This window comes from Passer domesticus, chromosome 15 (assembly GCF_036417665.1).
Source record: "Passer domesticus isolate bPasDom1 chromosome 15, bPasDom1.hap1, whole genome shotgun sequence".
Classification (NCBI taxonomy): Eukaryota; Metazoa; Chordata; class Aves; order Passeriformes; family Passeridae; genus Passer; species Passer domesticus.
In genome coordinates this window covers 7,119,648-7,135,287 of record NC_087488.1, presented here as the reverse complement: position 1 = coordinate 7,135,287, position 15,640 = coordinate 7,119,648, and the positions used below count along the sequence as shown (strand labels likewise).

Genomic DNA, 15,640 nt, shown 5'->3' with positions numbered 1-15,640 from the left:
GGCATGGAAATGTATTGCCTATCTTTGAGCAAAGGCACACACTGGAGATGCTGGGGAAAGACTCTATAAATAACTTACAGCTTGCTTAGCTCTTAGGTTCTGACAGTCATCTCTGCCTTCCAGGTTTGCACTCTCTAAGTCAAGTTCTACATTCTGCATTTGCATCCAAAAAAAGACTCATGGTCTGCTTCTTGTGGAATCCAGGGCTACTTCTTATTTTTTACATCTTGAGAAAAAAAAGACTTGGCAATGCCATGTGTGCATGTTTCTAAAACAAAATTTGAAGTCTCCAGCATATCTCTGGAAGGATATTTGACTTGCTTTTTTTATATAGGTTACATCACCTTGGATTCTTGAAATGGCTGATGTAATGACCAGGATGATGGGATAGAATGACCTCTCAGCACATTTGTGGGTGATACCAAATTGGGGGGAGTGGCTGATACACTGCAAGGCAGGGTGTATCAGACAGACCTAGTCAGACTGGAAAAATGAGGTCTTGGGGACCTCATGAAGTTCAGCAAAGACAAATGCAAAGTCCTGCAACTGGGTTGGCACAACCCCCAGGTGGGACAGGCTGGGAACTGACTGGATAGAGAACAGCTTTGTAGAAAAGGAGCTGAGGGTTGTGGTGGACAAGCTGAATGTGAGTCAGCCGTGGGCTCTTGGAGCTGCCAGCTGGGCTGAGTACCACTGGTAGGTTTGGAGGGAACTGATTCTTCCCCTCCATCTGACACTTGTCACACCACATCTGGAGCTCTGTGTCTCATTTTAAGAAAGCCATTGACACACTAAAGCAAAACTACCACACTGCTCTGACAGCTGCAGTTCATGACATCCAAGAAGATGAGAGCTGGATTTGCCCAGGTTTAAAGAAGATGGTGAGTGGAGATCATCGTGCTGTGGAGCACTTTGTAAAGGAAGAGTGTACAAGAGATGCAACCACATTTTTCCCAGAGGTCCTCAAGAAGCAATGAGCACAACCTACAGCAATTCAATATAGGAAACTTTTTTTTTTTTAAGGATCAAATACTGAAACAATTTTCTCTGAAAGGCTATGGCAACTCCATCCTTTGAGATATACATAACTCAATTCAACATGACTAAAAGCAACCTGCTTTAATGGGACCTGCCATGAGGAGAAAGTTGGACTACAAAACTTGTAGAAGTCCCTTGCCACCTACACGATTCTGATATTGTGATGTGATAGCAGATATCTTCAAATTAGCAGTTCCACCCTGCCGGGGAAGGAGACTCCAATATCACTTCCTTTTGCATAAAGGTTTTTATACAACTATGGCCTGTAGGCAGGGAAGGCAGTAGGCCTGTTCTGCAATAACAAATTAATTGATAATAATTTTTTCCATATATCACCAAGTAAAAGATGCAAATGCACTGGGGAAATCATCTGTGCTGAATTCAAAGAGACTTGAGATTTTGCCTGCTTTTATTATCTAGACAGCTTTGTCACAAACAGAAGCAGTGCCTTTTTCATACTTGCCTACCATTTTAACTCACAGTTATGAAATCCCATTTCTATCCCTCTGTCCTTGTTGACCATTTCTGAATTTTCTTCCAGTTCTATTTTTACTGAGACTGGGGGGAGGCTGCAGAATTGAATGCAGTATCCAGGGTGGAGACAGAACATGCATTTACAGAGATTACAGACTATATTTCATTTAAGAGAGAAGAAAAATGAATTCACAGTTCTGTGTAACTTTTACCATGTCCACTGGCTTTTTCACTGTCTCTAAATGTTTTAAAATGCTTGAAAATAAAATGAAGATATTTTCATTACCTGTTCATTTGTTCACTTCTTAGTTGTTTTGTTCTTCACTCTCTCAACAGTGAATGCCCTGTTGGTCTGGTCTGCTTGTCTTGCATCTGTGCAGTTTTATGGCAACTGAACCCATCAGGATGAAATCCCTAAATAATGTGTCCATCAAAGGAAAGGTGAACAGAATGTAGCCCTTGATTGTTCCAGGCTAATCTGCACAAGAGCCTTCTGTCTTTAAACACCGCCCAGACTGCTTTGGGAACTGGGAAGTTACTAAATTTCTTGTTGAGGGTCAAAAAAATCCCTGGAAGTACTGAGGGTAGGGAACACGGGGATTATCTAGAGAACTTAGGAGTAGGAAAAAAGTGAGTATAGGAAAACATGTATCTTAAGACATGTAAGATCAAAAAGGTGCAGAATAGTGCTGAAGAACTGAGTATGTGTCACTTGTCAAGTAGGTTCTGAATTTCTCATCTCCAGGTCTCTGTAGAATGGAGTCCTATTTTTATTCTTTGCTTTTGCAGAGTGGTTGGGATGAGGAGTAATTGAACCAGAGAACTGTCAGCACTAAGATCATGATTTGCTATACCTGAAATAAACCAGATACTTCAAATCAGCCACAAGATGCAAGAGTCATTTGCTGAGAGCATGCACAAAGTGCCAGTGCACAACAGGAAGGCTAATGTTCAATAAAATATTGTTTAGGCACCAGGAGCTGCTTGATTTTCAGTGAGAAGTGGGGACTCAGTATTGTGTTGGAAGGCAACAAATGTCATGGGTACTATACAAGATAAACAAATTAGAGCTATTTATATAACCTATAATTATAAAGAGTTAAGCTTATGCTTCTTTGGAGTATCAATTACTGTCTTAACAATATATTTTCCTAAAACAAAGAAAGATTTTATAATTCTATAGACTTTGTATTTCCTTTAGAAAGATCAGTTATGGACAAAAGAAGACATATTCAGGACACTTATGAGTAAAAGATTTGTAGACTCATTGCCACAAAGAGTTAAGGAAAAGTGGAATGTGAAGGAAGCTGCTAAATTGAAATTCCAGTGCCTTCTACATGTTACAGTGCTCAGGGAAGATGATATTTAACTCTTACAGAGTTCAATGAATCTTCAAAGACAAATGAAGAACTGTTGCATAATTTCCATAGTACAGATTGAAAACTAGCACACCAAGGGTTTGGGAGTCTTCAGACTTGGTCATTCTTTTTGATTTTATTTAAATACAAGGAGGATGATAATCTGGTGACTGAGCACCAGAACAGATTGCCCAGAGTGACTGTAGAATTTCCCTCACTGGAGATATTCCAGAGCCAGCTGGATGCAATCCTGTGCCATGTGCTCCAGGATGACCCTGCTTGAGCAGGGGAGTTGGACTGGATGGCCCACTGCAGTCCCCTCCAACCTTACCCATTCTGTCATTCTCTGACCTAATCCAAATACATAAATTGCTTCCTGGGTTTAATATAAAACAAATTCCTCATGGTGATACTATATTTACAGAATTTTATTGTGAGCCATCTAGAAAAATTCTTATCTACAGACCCTGTGACTAATAAAGTTCATACCAACCTAAACAAGTAGAGCTGCATTCTTTAAAATAACATGTATGAAGACTATTGTTCCTACATATAAAGGAGAAAAGGTTTTAATTGCATATGAAATGCTATAATAAAATGAAAAGGCCAAATGCCATGAAATGGCAATATACCAAATGCCTCCTTGCATTTACTACATAGAACAAGGGAGTTTGCTGTACTGTGTACCAGGCCTTGCTAACTGGCATCAGGATGTGCAAGACAGAAAGGAAAAAAGGGAGTGAGGAACCAGTCTCAGAAAAGCTTTAAAATGAGGTTTTTTATCTTCAGCTGTTAGAGGTGTGAATCTTACCAAACAGATTTAAATTCTTCTGAGTACTTATCCTACAATACATATATGTAGCATCCAGTCAAGGGTGATCTCAAACCAGCAGTCCAAAAGTGACTGTTGGTTTCACAAAGTAAAGTAGTTCACTCCTCTGCCTTATTGTTTGGTAGCTTTCTAGTTTCAAGTCCAGGTTACAGCATTCCCTGATTAGCCTTTTAAATAAACAGACATTTTCTCAAATAGCCCAAATAGCCATATTGCAGTCTTCACAAAAGTCTTTCAGTTGGTAGGTACTAAATATATTTTTACCTTTTTAGGGTGTAAACCAGCACATTTTAATTGTGTCTCAGTTACTCAACCAAAAGTAACGTCATCTAAATTACGCTGAATGATAAAAATTTTGTCTAGCTTCTTTTTGTGACTATGATACCTCAAAAATAGGAATAATATGGTACATACAAAATTTTGGCCATGTTCAGATTACCTTTTCTAAATAGACAGTTTATGCATACTTGACATTTTTACTTCACAGAGCAAAAGATTTCTGCATACAGAGAGTATTCTGAATTTTGTGTGTCTGCACATAGGATCTGCATACTGAAATGTAATGGTGATTTGGTGCTGCTGTGAGGCTCACAACCACCCAATTTCCCAATTCTGTTTGCAATTCTTTAATGCCACATTAATGTTTTAATCTTCCTCTAGTTATCTTCCCTCTCAGAAAGAAGAAAAGATAAACCCTTATTAGTTTATGGACCATGTAATCCCTAGGAAGGATTTGCCTGGGACAGATAATCTTCACTTATGCTGAAGTCTTATTTAGAATGGAGGGTCAACTTAATTACATAAGCAGGCCTAATTTTTATTCTAAAGTTTTTTTATTCTAAAATTTTTATTCTAAAGTACTAGATTGAATTTTTGTTTAGATTGGTTCTTTCTGAAGCCACAAAAAAATACCTGTATAGTTTTTATCAAAATACCCAACAGCCAATACTGCACGTCACTCTTCCAAATGCATGGACATTCACAGATAATTGTGTGCAGAGATGCTGCTGAACAGCCATTTCCCTGCCATCAACTGGGCTTTTTCATGTACTTATTTTTGTTGAAGCAACACACAGTTTGTCTATGAATGTGTGCAAACATGTTTTGCATATTCATGCAAACATGTTTTGCATATTCACAATAAAGTTGAATTCAAATGTAAAGCAATGTAAAGTAGTTAATTCTCTGTAATGACTTAATTCCTGTTCCCAGGGGAGGGAATGGATCTTAAGATCTAAATAATATGAGAACTAAATGATCACTTCTTTCATGTATGGAGAGGAACATTTTCTACCATAGCACATATATTGCATCCCCCCTCCCTCAGTTTTCTGTAATCTGCATAGTTAGCTGATTAGTGCACAACTGGAAGGACTGGAATGAGGTGGGTCCTTTTACGATCATTATGACAGCAAATTGAAGGAAGAGGAGGAGCTGCAGCAGTCCTAATTTTACTTGAAATACTGGATTTAGAAACCTATGTGAGAACACCAAGCATCACAATCCCTTGGAGAAGGGTTGACATCGAAAGAAGTGTCACAGCTTACTGCTGTGCTGCTGCTTTCAAGTTTTTGGTCTTTGAATTGTTTTTCATCACTTTTTTCCTGGCCTCTGCCCATCATCTTTTTGTTTTTGGCTTCTAAAGTCACTTGTCATTTGTTCAAGGAGCTGAAGGATAGATCATCTGATCTGACTTGTATGCCACAGGCCCTGAAATTTCTTATACCAGCCCAAGTAATTTCTCTTTGAGCAAGGCATATTTTCTACCTGCTTAAAGCATATAATTAAATCTGGAGTCACACAACATTAGAAGATAAAGAACTTCCTGTTCTGTTATCAGAAGAGCATCTTGTAAGGGGCCTGTGTCGGGAAAAAGGCTGAATGGAGCAGGCACCAGAGGTAGAGACAGGCCAACCTAATTAGGGAAGGATTTATTCAAAACTGATTGACTTACAGTAAAATGGGACTACAGACATTCAGAATGCGTCATATTTTTATAGTAAAACCAAAATTTAATAAACACAACGTTTTATCCCCTCAGAAAAAAGGTGGGCTGTTAATTGAAATATTTATTATAAGCAATAATTTGGACCTTTGAGAAAAGGAAGGAATGGTAGTAAGTTCAATAATAAAATGTTTCAACTGACAGTCAGAGAAGGTTTAGTCTTCAGAAAATATAAATAGCATTTGTTATAGGTAGGATTCTGACCTCAGTTAAACCAGTACATATCTAAAAGGTAACAAAAATGTATAAAATTATCTAATGCCCAAGATTCAGCAGTTTACAGAAAAAATACATTTTAAAGGAAATTAATAATCACAGGTGCATAAGTCCCATTTTACAAATTTAACTAGTGAGACTCAGGATAACTGAAGCTCTCTACAAAGTCAGTGGCAAGCTGAAAATCTGAAGAGCCCAACTGCTTGTCATTTTCTGTGCTGAAGTGTGCTAATTCTGCTTATTGATCAAGAATAACAATGCTGTGGTTTTAAAGAAAGGCTGACATGCCCAGACTACATGAATATAGGAAAACCTCAGAAGGCAGGCAACATTTCCTTTTAAAATAGCTTCTAACATTGCTTTAGTATAATTATACATGCTCCAGACTGAGGTTTGGAAGAACATTAACTCTCCTGTCAATCAAAAACCTTCTTTTTATGCAGCCAGTGGGTGGGGTGCCATATTTGAGAGTGCAGCATTCAAGTTAAAACCTCAACCATCCAAGGTTTGTTTTGAGTCTTACAGCACACAAACTCAAACCTCAAATTTTGTGAAAACCTACACTGTTAGAAACACAAAAATGGATTTACAAAACAGATTTCAAAAGCATGTAAAAAGTGAAAAGTTGATTAGAGTGAAGTATGAGAAACAGCAGGACTCTGCCTGTTGTAGCAACTTCCATCTTAATGGCAGTGCAATTCTGTTGCAACTACAATTGTTTCTTAAAAACATTACTCCACATACCTATGTCCTGCCTTGCAATAGCTGTGTGGACTGTGTGAGAGGTCTTTGCTGCTCCCTCAGTGCCACTATGGGTAATGGCTACTGTAAACTGGGTGTCCTTCTGGATTCTCTTCCATACTCCAGAACTAGAACTCCATGAAGCCATGGATACTGTGTTAGTCTGTTAGCCCACTGTCATGGAACCCTCACCACTTCTGATAACGCCAGTTTGTAGGAGTAAGCTGTACATACTGGGATGCTTCCAATCCAGCTGACAGCTGCAGTTATGTCAGCACTACTAAATCAGGCAGTGCTGAAACAGTAGCTCACACTGGTGTCCCAAAAGTCTTGGGCAGTGTGCTTACTAGGGAATACTGACTCTTTCAAAGAAGAAGAAAATGTGCTAATTTTATTTTTAGATATATTAATTTCTTCAGAATAATTCTCTGAGGAATCACTAATTTCCAAGCATAGTGTTGCTTATATGGCAAATCAATTTTAGCCCAAGATTTTATAATTTTAGTGTCATATTGATTTGAATGCAGGACAGAGGGATGTAATGTGCAATTCTTTATGGCAAATACTTTCCTAGGGTAGCTATGGCAGCATTCATAGGGTCATGGAATGGTTTGGGTTGGAAGGAACCTTAAAGATTATCTTGTTCCAGATAATAAAGATTATCTCTGTCACAGGCAGGGACACACTCCACTTGCACAGGATGCTTTAGGGATGCATTCAAAGAATTCTCATGTTTTCCTGTTCTACTTATATGATTTCCTTAAAATGCTAATCCTTCTAGTTGGACAAGCAACAACTAAAATACTCTTTACCGTTTTTGTATTTTAAAACACTTACTTGCCCAAGAAGAGTCAAGAATTTAAATGAAGATTGCCAGGAAGGAATGAAAGGTGAATTCTACAAAGTTTAATCTGGAGAAGTGTGAGTGTTTTAGGAGGGTGGGAGGAATCTTTTTGCCCCTGCCCTCTGAAGATGTATTTTGAATCCCGTATTTTGGTAATGATTTTAAAGAAAACAAAGAAAGCTCTTATCAGTTTGATGCTCAGCAATATAGAATCAAAAGTATGTGCACTGAATGTGTCAATTAACTTCATTCTCCTTGTGTTTCTGCAGAGGTATTTTCTTTGAAAGACCCCACTCAAGTCTGGCCACTCCTTATTTAGTTTTATTTAAATTCAGAATTATTCAGTGTATATAGAAAATATTAGTTTTGTAGCATGGCTTTTGTTTCACTACATTGCAGGAGACATTATTATTTTTTTCAGTATTTTCTGCAACATGAGAAAACAAAAAGCAAATATTACTGTCAGGGACTTCAAACTCCAATTGCTTGCAAAAAGTGTCAGAGGTGAAGATGAAGAATTCCTTAAGTATGTTTTTATACACAGACAGCTTGAAGATGCTGTGCCATTTGGAGAACTCCTTGACCTTTTGGAGTAAGTATGACAGTTAAGATAAGCTGCTGAATAAATGTTTATCCTGTTTGCAGGAATTAGGGTGTTGGTCTATAACTGAGCATCATGGTGGCATTCTCTACAGAAGGCCTGAGTTTCCTCCATAGTACGTGTAGAAAGTTGAGAATTCATAAGAGCCAATATGATCATTGGGAATTTCTGTTTTAGCCACATGGATATGGTTAAGCAGGGAAGAGAGGTGTACCATTTAGCCTCTTTGACCTAAGACTGCAGGGAAGCAGACTCAGTGCTGATGCACTAATAGCTCTCAGGACACGAGAGAAACAGTTTAGAGGCTTTGAAGATGTTTAACCTACTTAGCGCACCTACAAAAAGGATAATCTGTTTGCCAGCTTCAAGAGGATTATAAGCAACCCTCAGCAGTCTCCTGCAAAACTTGCTTTGGAGAGATCATTCATGCTCAGAGCAATCTATCTCACCAAGTGTGTGATTTAGCACATCATTGTGGCTCAAAACTGAGCCAAGCTGATTGTCCTCATACACTGTGCTTTGGTTCATTTGATAGAGCTGTCTCAGAGCATGGGACTCCTTTGGGGAATAAGACAGGAAGGTGTCCTCCAACCACGACATTCAATCTGTGTGTTCAGACTAAAGCTGTTCCACAGTTAACCCCTGAAATGTGCACTGAGGCTCAGCATTCGACAGCTACACACCATTTGCTTTATGAAAGGGCTTCATTTGGATGAGTCTGCTTGCACACAGGCATGAGCACGTGCAAAACCAGCAGCACCAGCACACACCTTCCTCTCTGGTCTCTCTTGGACAGCTTGCACTAAATATACACTCCTAAGGCACACTAATTTTCCTTTGACATTACCAAGAGATTGAGATCTTTTAGATCTTGGCAAAGCTAAAAACCAAAGAAAGGTTCATTCTGGCAGGAAACTCCCTGTGGAGAGAGGTAGTCCTCAGTGCTGCTGTGTTACTTGGCAAAGCACCATTCTTTAACTGAAGTAGACAACAAACCATTGTTTCCTCCTCCCCCATCTTTATGGGCAGATTTAATCCTTATATATAACCTGTGATAGAAAAGAGACCAATCCACTTTACCCCTATTCCATCTTTCCAGTTATAGCAGAGTTCTCTAGCATTAAAGACCTGTTGTAGTTAACCTCTAAATAGAAAGCAAAGCAATATGGACAAGGTCAGGTGAAAAATCAAGACATTGAAGGTAACTAAAACAGAGCTCTAAAGTACAGCTGCAATGAGCATTATGTATTGAATAAAACACTTCCTGAGTTTCATGTTAGCAGTGGATGGAGTGACAGTCTCTGTCTTCCAGAGGAAGTAATGAGACACACCTTATATTGCCAAATTAGTTAGTGCAGCCACAGTTACAGAAAAGCAAATGATAAAACTGAGACGTGATGTAAACAGCTGAAGCTCATGATAATGGGTTAGCTAGTTACAACAGTGAGGTAAATATTATATTAGCAAACAGGTCAGAAAATAGGTGTAATTTTCCTCACCTTAATCTCCAAAGCCTGTTTATGACATACAAATAAAACAGCACTTTGGAGAAAATGGAATAAAACAAAATAATCAAATAATGTAGGACATAGATTGCTACATTTAATCATTCCTCACTAAAATAAATAACTAGGAAAAAAGGATTCTTTTTAAAGGGAAGGAAAAGTTCTAGGTTGTTTTTTTTTAGAGAAACTGAAAGACTAACATAATATTAACAAAATGAGAAATGTCTCTGAAAGAAGAGATGACAAACTAAAAACAACATTATGTGCTTATCCTGCACTTTCAGAAAGGATCCTTAGCTTACTGGACATGAAGAGAGAACTGCTCTCAGAACTAGCTGAACTTCTGACTGCTCATTACCTGTAATAGCTAGGATAAATAAATTATGGTCAAATCAAGAATTGAAGCAAAGTATATATGATTCCTATTGAAATACAGCCTTTTTGTCCACACAGATACATTTCTCCAATTGTAAGAAATTTTGCAAATGTATGCCTCTCTAAAGCAAATAGTAAAGCACCTTAAAAGATTTACAGATCTTCCGAGTATGCAGTGTCAAGGCTCAATAAGGCAGAAAACTGAATTTAATCTACTAAGAGCCTGCAGAACAGAACTTTTATATTTGTATCAGCCTCTCATATTTATTTACTCTTTAGTGTTCCTTGTTTAAATCAATACAGAATCTTTTACTTCATTTTTAAACCACATTTTCAAAGTTCTCTCTGTGTGTAGCACTGCAAACAAATCTTCAATTTCACAGTCTAGCAAAAAGCTTTATTTGCAAATTTTTACCTACTTTGGACAACTAATGCTTAGGAAGGCTGTTTTAGCTAGGCACTTTGATTGTAACAATTAAAATATTAATACTGCATTTTTAGAACAGCGTGCTGGAAGAGATGGTTTGGGTATTTGCTGTAGACATTTTCAGGAATGGCTTCAGTTTTGCCCCTCTTCCTGTGCAAGTGTGTGTGTCACCATCAGGAGACAGTCTAAGCTGTAACACCACCCACGGCCAAATGATTCTGTCTCTTATCCTCCCCCCTGCCAAAGTCAGATGGTGCAGTTTGATTTGTTGCCAAACATACTGAGAGGTTTGAGTAACTTAGGTACCTCAGAGAGCAAAGCTAGCTGGAGGAAAAAAGCCGGATCGATCTCCACCTGCCCATTGTAATTGTTACCACCCTTTAGAGGAGGTTTGAACACAGACTGCCAGTACCCCACACCCTTTTTGTTTTATTTCTGGCTAACAGAAGATCTCTAACCAGTTACCCATTTGAAAAAAGGTTTTGTGTTTTTTCTGCTCACATCTTCATTAGAGCAGTCATCCCTGACTTTGTCACAATGCAACGTGTGTTACTCATGGCTCTCCTCCGAGGCTGTCCTGAGGCCTGAAGCTAATGCTCCTGATGGAGGCTGCCATTCACATTCCAGCTTAGCCCCGCTTGAGTCTGCCACAGGCTGCCCTCTGTGTGCTCGAAGTCTGCACGGAAACGGCTTGACTTTTTTTTTTTTTTTTAATTCAAGCCATCTTTTGTAACGCTGCACCTTCCAGCGCAGAGGAGCCGTGTCCCTCCCTGCCGAGGGCCGGCTCAGACCCGCCCCGGAAGGCCTCTCTCCCCCTGCCAGCCGCGGCAGCGCAATTCCCCTCGGGTCGCCGAGACGACCCAGGCGAGGCGGCACGGAGCGGCTCTGTACCGGGGTTAATTTTTGCCGCAGACTATATTGAGACATTGAAATCAATCCAAGATATTATCTCTTGTGAAAAACCTACAGGTGTTTTACTGCCTTCCACCAATTCCAACAAAATTTTAACATGCAAGAGATCTAAGTTTAATTTTTAAAATGCTAAATAGTTTCCCAAGGAAACTAAACATTCATCGGTAACCTCGGACTCATACCACAAAAGTTACATTTTAACTTGTCCTGTGGCTGCTGTCAAATACTCTGCTCCCCCTCCACCAGGGTCAATCTGCCAGCGACAGCAGAAGTCACATCTCTGCCAGGGCAAGAATGGCCTGTAAAAGGAACTGAACTTCAACAGTTGTTAGACTGACAAATCACAAACACAGCTTTGCAACATCCCACTTGTGTAGTTGGAAGATACTGATAAACTGTTTAGCTCAAGTCTGAGGGAAACCAAGTTATAATATATAGATGTTTAGGAAAGAATAAACAAAAAAAAAAAAAAAAAAAAAAAAAAAAAAAAAAAAAAAAAAAAAACCAAAAAAACCCAAACACAAAAAGCTCTTCATTCATACACAGGTGTTGTCTACTATAGGATACTTTTTCTTGCATGGATTTAAAAAAAACATAGACTGATGTAGTTTCTGCTAAAGTAAAAGCCATCCTGTTTTCAAGGCTCAAACCCATAATTTGACTGGTAAGTGCTGGAAATTATGTGTAATTTCATTAGCATTTAAAAAGAAAAAGCTCTTGCAGTTTCAGTGATGCAGTGGGTCAGGTTTTCAAAAGCACAGTACGCACATGAGAGAACAAATAAAATACCACAAAGAGCATAACTTGCATGCAATACTCCATTTTTTTATCACAGAGATATTAAGAACCCATCACTACCAACAAAAAAGCAGACACAAAACCTAACACTGGCAATACCTTTAGTGAGAGTCCTCCTCCATATGGTGGCCAGCTACAGGAGTGTGCCACATGCTCACTCACCTCTGGGCATCCTAAGCAAAGAGCTGTGTCAGGTGGGGTCAGCAAACTTGAACAACTGCAAATTGACTTTCGGAATGGATTGCACTAGACTATATTTAATATACACATGATTACCTAGACTAAACACCACTATTTTGGTTAAGTCCCCTTTGGAAGAGAATTGTGCATACTCTAATTTAGTTCAGTTTAATTTTGCAGGTTTCTCTTCTCATTAAGTTCTAATATGGTTTAGGTATGTCAGTGTGGTTAATTCGGGTCAATACTCCAAGTATGACTTTGCCAAATGGGTTCTCCTTTTCATACTCTCGTTTTGTATAAAGCTCTGTCTTGGTGAAATTTACAGACTGCACACATCCTTTGCTGTGGAATATTTCATTAGGTGGTAATTATAACATAAATTTACATCTGATCACAACTGACTATTTTTAGAGATGTTTAAAAGAAAAAAAAATGGAAATTTGTTGGTTTAATTATTCAAGGAGATTTTTCTTCCTCCCCATGACACATGCAGATCTGGAGTAACCATATACTCCATAACTAGTGTTTGAGGAAAGAGAACAATGGCACCATCCATATATTTAGTATGTAATTCTGAGCCTGGGAAAGATCAAGAACTTGATTCAAATAAAAAAAAAAATTGAAACAGCAAAATCAGAAGTGTTTTGAAGGAAGTACATTCCTCAAATTATCTCCACACATAAATATTATTCATGTCAGAAATTCAAGTGAACTGTAATCCTCATGTCAGAAAGTGCTGCATGATAAAGACTTCCAAGCTGCAGATTAAGGAATACACTGGAAAAATGTACTTGTCTTCCACTCATCTGGAACTATCATTCACACCCATGTAATCCTCTTGATCAGTGAGCACACAATAAATATGGGTTCCAAAACAGTTTATAATACTTGAATTATAAAAAGTCAGACTGGTTTTGTCTCCTCTCCAAACGTCTGTTCAGAGGTCAAGAGAAGTCCCTTTGCTTGCTTTGTTTCATAAATTTATTCCAGATTTCATGGGAATGTAACTTTTAAAGTCAGGAACTTGCTCAATAACCTCCTAATTCTAGCCCAAAATTTATTTTGCTTTCTAACAGTTTGAAAGGCAGCATATTTATATAGACATTTTAGTAATTTAACTTTACCTGATTTGATTTTCAAGCTCAGATTTGCAGTCTGTATTATATCTGAAATATTCCCAAAGTAGTCAGGAATTCCCAACAGGCCATTCTCTCCAGGTGAACAATATGCAGCAAATCCTAACAGCAGGCTTGGAAAAATCAGCAGCATGATTTATGTAATACCTATAAATCAAAAGGATTAACAGCTAACATTTTCATCGTGTTACTACCAGCCAAAAGGTTTTACCTCAGCAGTGGTTTGTTGTTCTGGATGAGAATGATCATACTTCTTGCTTTCTTAAGCTGCTTAGTGTTTAAACAATTGTAATGTGGACTTGGATAAGCCTCCTTACCATTTTTATGGTCTATTTCATGGTTTATGATCCATGGATGTAACTGTTCTTCTATGCATGATCTTTTTTTTCTGTTTCTCTCATGTCCCTTTAGATCCTGCAGCAAGCAAAGGCCCAATTTCACCATTCTTAGGGATCTGTTAAATGCCATGCTATACACTTAAGCACTGCTATTTAATATTTGACTGCTGTGATTGAATTGTCACAGTCTCAGGAATCACTGGGCTCAGATCAGCAGGAGGTAATTCACACTTTGGAGCTGAGAAAAGCCTCAAGGCAAAGCTTCAACAATTTATACATAGTCCCTCTAGGGTAATTAAACTGGACTAATGTTTAATACATTAATTTATTAATAATTAATGTTTTAGGCCTCACAAGGTCAACAAACTTTCCATCAGCATAACTTCCCCCAATAAACTACTAATTGGCTGCATTCCTTCCTGTCTTGATTAGTGGCAGTATAATCTTCATACTATACTGGTTAGAACTTCTAAAGATTTCTTTATGGAGTCCTGCCATACAGGCCACATCAGTTACCACAGCATTTGTGGGGCATCTGTTCAAGACTGGTCAACTGCACTACTGACATTGCTGTCACTAACGTTGCTGAACAAAAGGAAACAGAATCAGAAAATCCTTAGATGTGAAGAACTCACAAAATCACCGAGTTCAGTTCCTGGTCCTACACAGGACAGCCCCAAGAATGCCACCATGGGTCTGAGAGCCCTGTCAAACACTCCTTGAGCTCTGTCAGGCTTGGTGCTGTGATCACTTCCTTGGGGAGCCTCTTCAGTGCCCAACTGCCCTCTGGGGAAGAACCTTTTCCTTATGTCCAGCCTAAACTTCCCCTGACACAACTTCAGCCGTTCTCTTGAGTGCCACCACTGGTCACCACAGCCGAGATCAGTGTCTGCCCCTCCATGGCCCTCAGGAAGAAGCTCCGAGACCACCATAGTGTCTGACTCCAGTCTCCTCCAGGCTGAACAAGCCAAGTGTCCTCAGGTACTCCTCAAATGGCTTCCTCTCCCGACCCATCACAATGTTCCTCATGGTTCTATCCAGAACACAATTATGTCCAGAGAAGGGAAAACCCAATTCCTCTCATCTGAGGAAGCACTGAAGAGATCTCCAATCTGGCCGTGCCGTGGGCAGGGGGTGTGTGCCACCTGCCCGGCCCAGGGACAGCGTTACTGCCCGGCCCAGGGACAGCGTTACTGCCCGGCCCAGGGACAGCGTTACTGCCCGGCCCAGGGACAGCGTTACTGCCCGGTTCAGGGGAGGTGTCCCCGCCTGCACCTGCCGCTGGTCAGACGGGCCACGGCTTAAAGGAACGACAACACAGCGCCCCTTGGGCCTCGTGCTTACTCAGGGGCTTTTACCGGGCAAAGGCATTTTCATCTCGTGCGCTCCGACACGACAAACCCCAGCCGGCAGCAAGCCCCGGGGCTCACGCTCGCTCCCGCCCGCAGAGCGCGGCCCCGCCGCCTCAGCACCCTCAGGGCGCCGGGGCGCGCGCACGGCGCCACGCGCACGCGCAGCGCCCTCCCGGCCAGGAGTGACGTCACTGGGCGGAAGGAGTCCCGGGAGCTGCTCACGTCAGGCGGCTTCCGGGAGAACCAACCGGAGCCTTAAAGGGGCGCAGCGGCTCCGCGTAGTGGCGGCCCCGAGCTCGGTCGTACCGGGGGCTGCACGATCGGCCAGACGGCACCGCCCGCACAGGGCCACAACCGGCTGGGGCGGGCTCCGGCCCGCTGAAGGGAAGGAGCGCGGGGGCGTGGCCTCAGGCAGCCAACCAATCAGCAGCCAAGAGCTTCCCAGCCGCCCCCAATCAGAAGTAGCGGTTCCCAAAACAATCGCGGCGAGCCAATCAGCAGCCCGCGC

At 40.4% G+C, this 15,640-nt stretch overlaps 1 protein-coding gene across 3 annotated transcripts in view; it reads right to left on the bottom strand.

The window, feature by feature from the left end:
- The window catches only part of LOC135281612 (phospholipase A2-like), a 28,743-nt gene extending 13,744 nt beyond the window's left edge, over nt 1-14,999 (bottom strand). Inside the window, exons 1-3 of one of the 3 annotated variants that reach the window (XM_064390639.1) lie at nt 13,760-14,999; nt 13,431-13,589; nt 12,226-12,299 (exon numbers count right to left, since the gene is read on the bottom strand). The gene's annotated coding sequence lies outside the window, so the exon portion shown is untranslated. Of the gene's footprint in view, nt 1-12,225; nt 12,300-13,430; nt 13,590-13,653 lie in introns of all 3 variants that reach the window. The other 2 variants (XM_064390638.1, XM_064390640.1) reach the window with 2 other exon arrangements.
- Nucleotides 15,000-15,640: the final 641 nt, after the last annotated feature.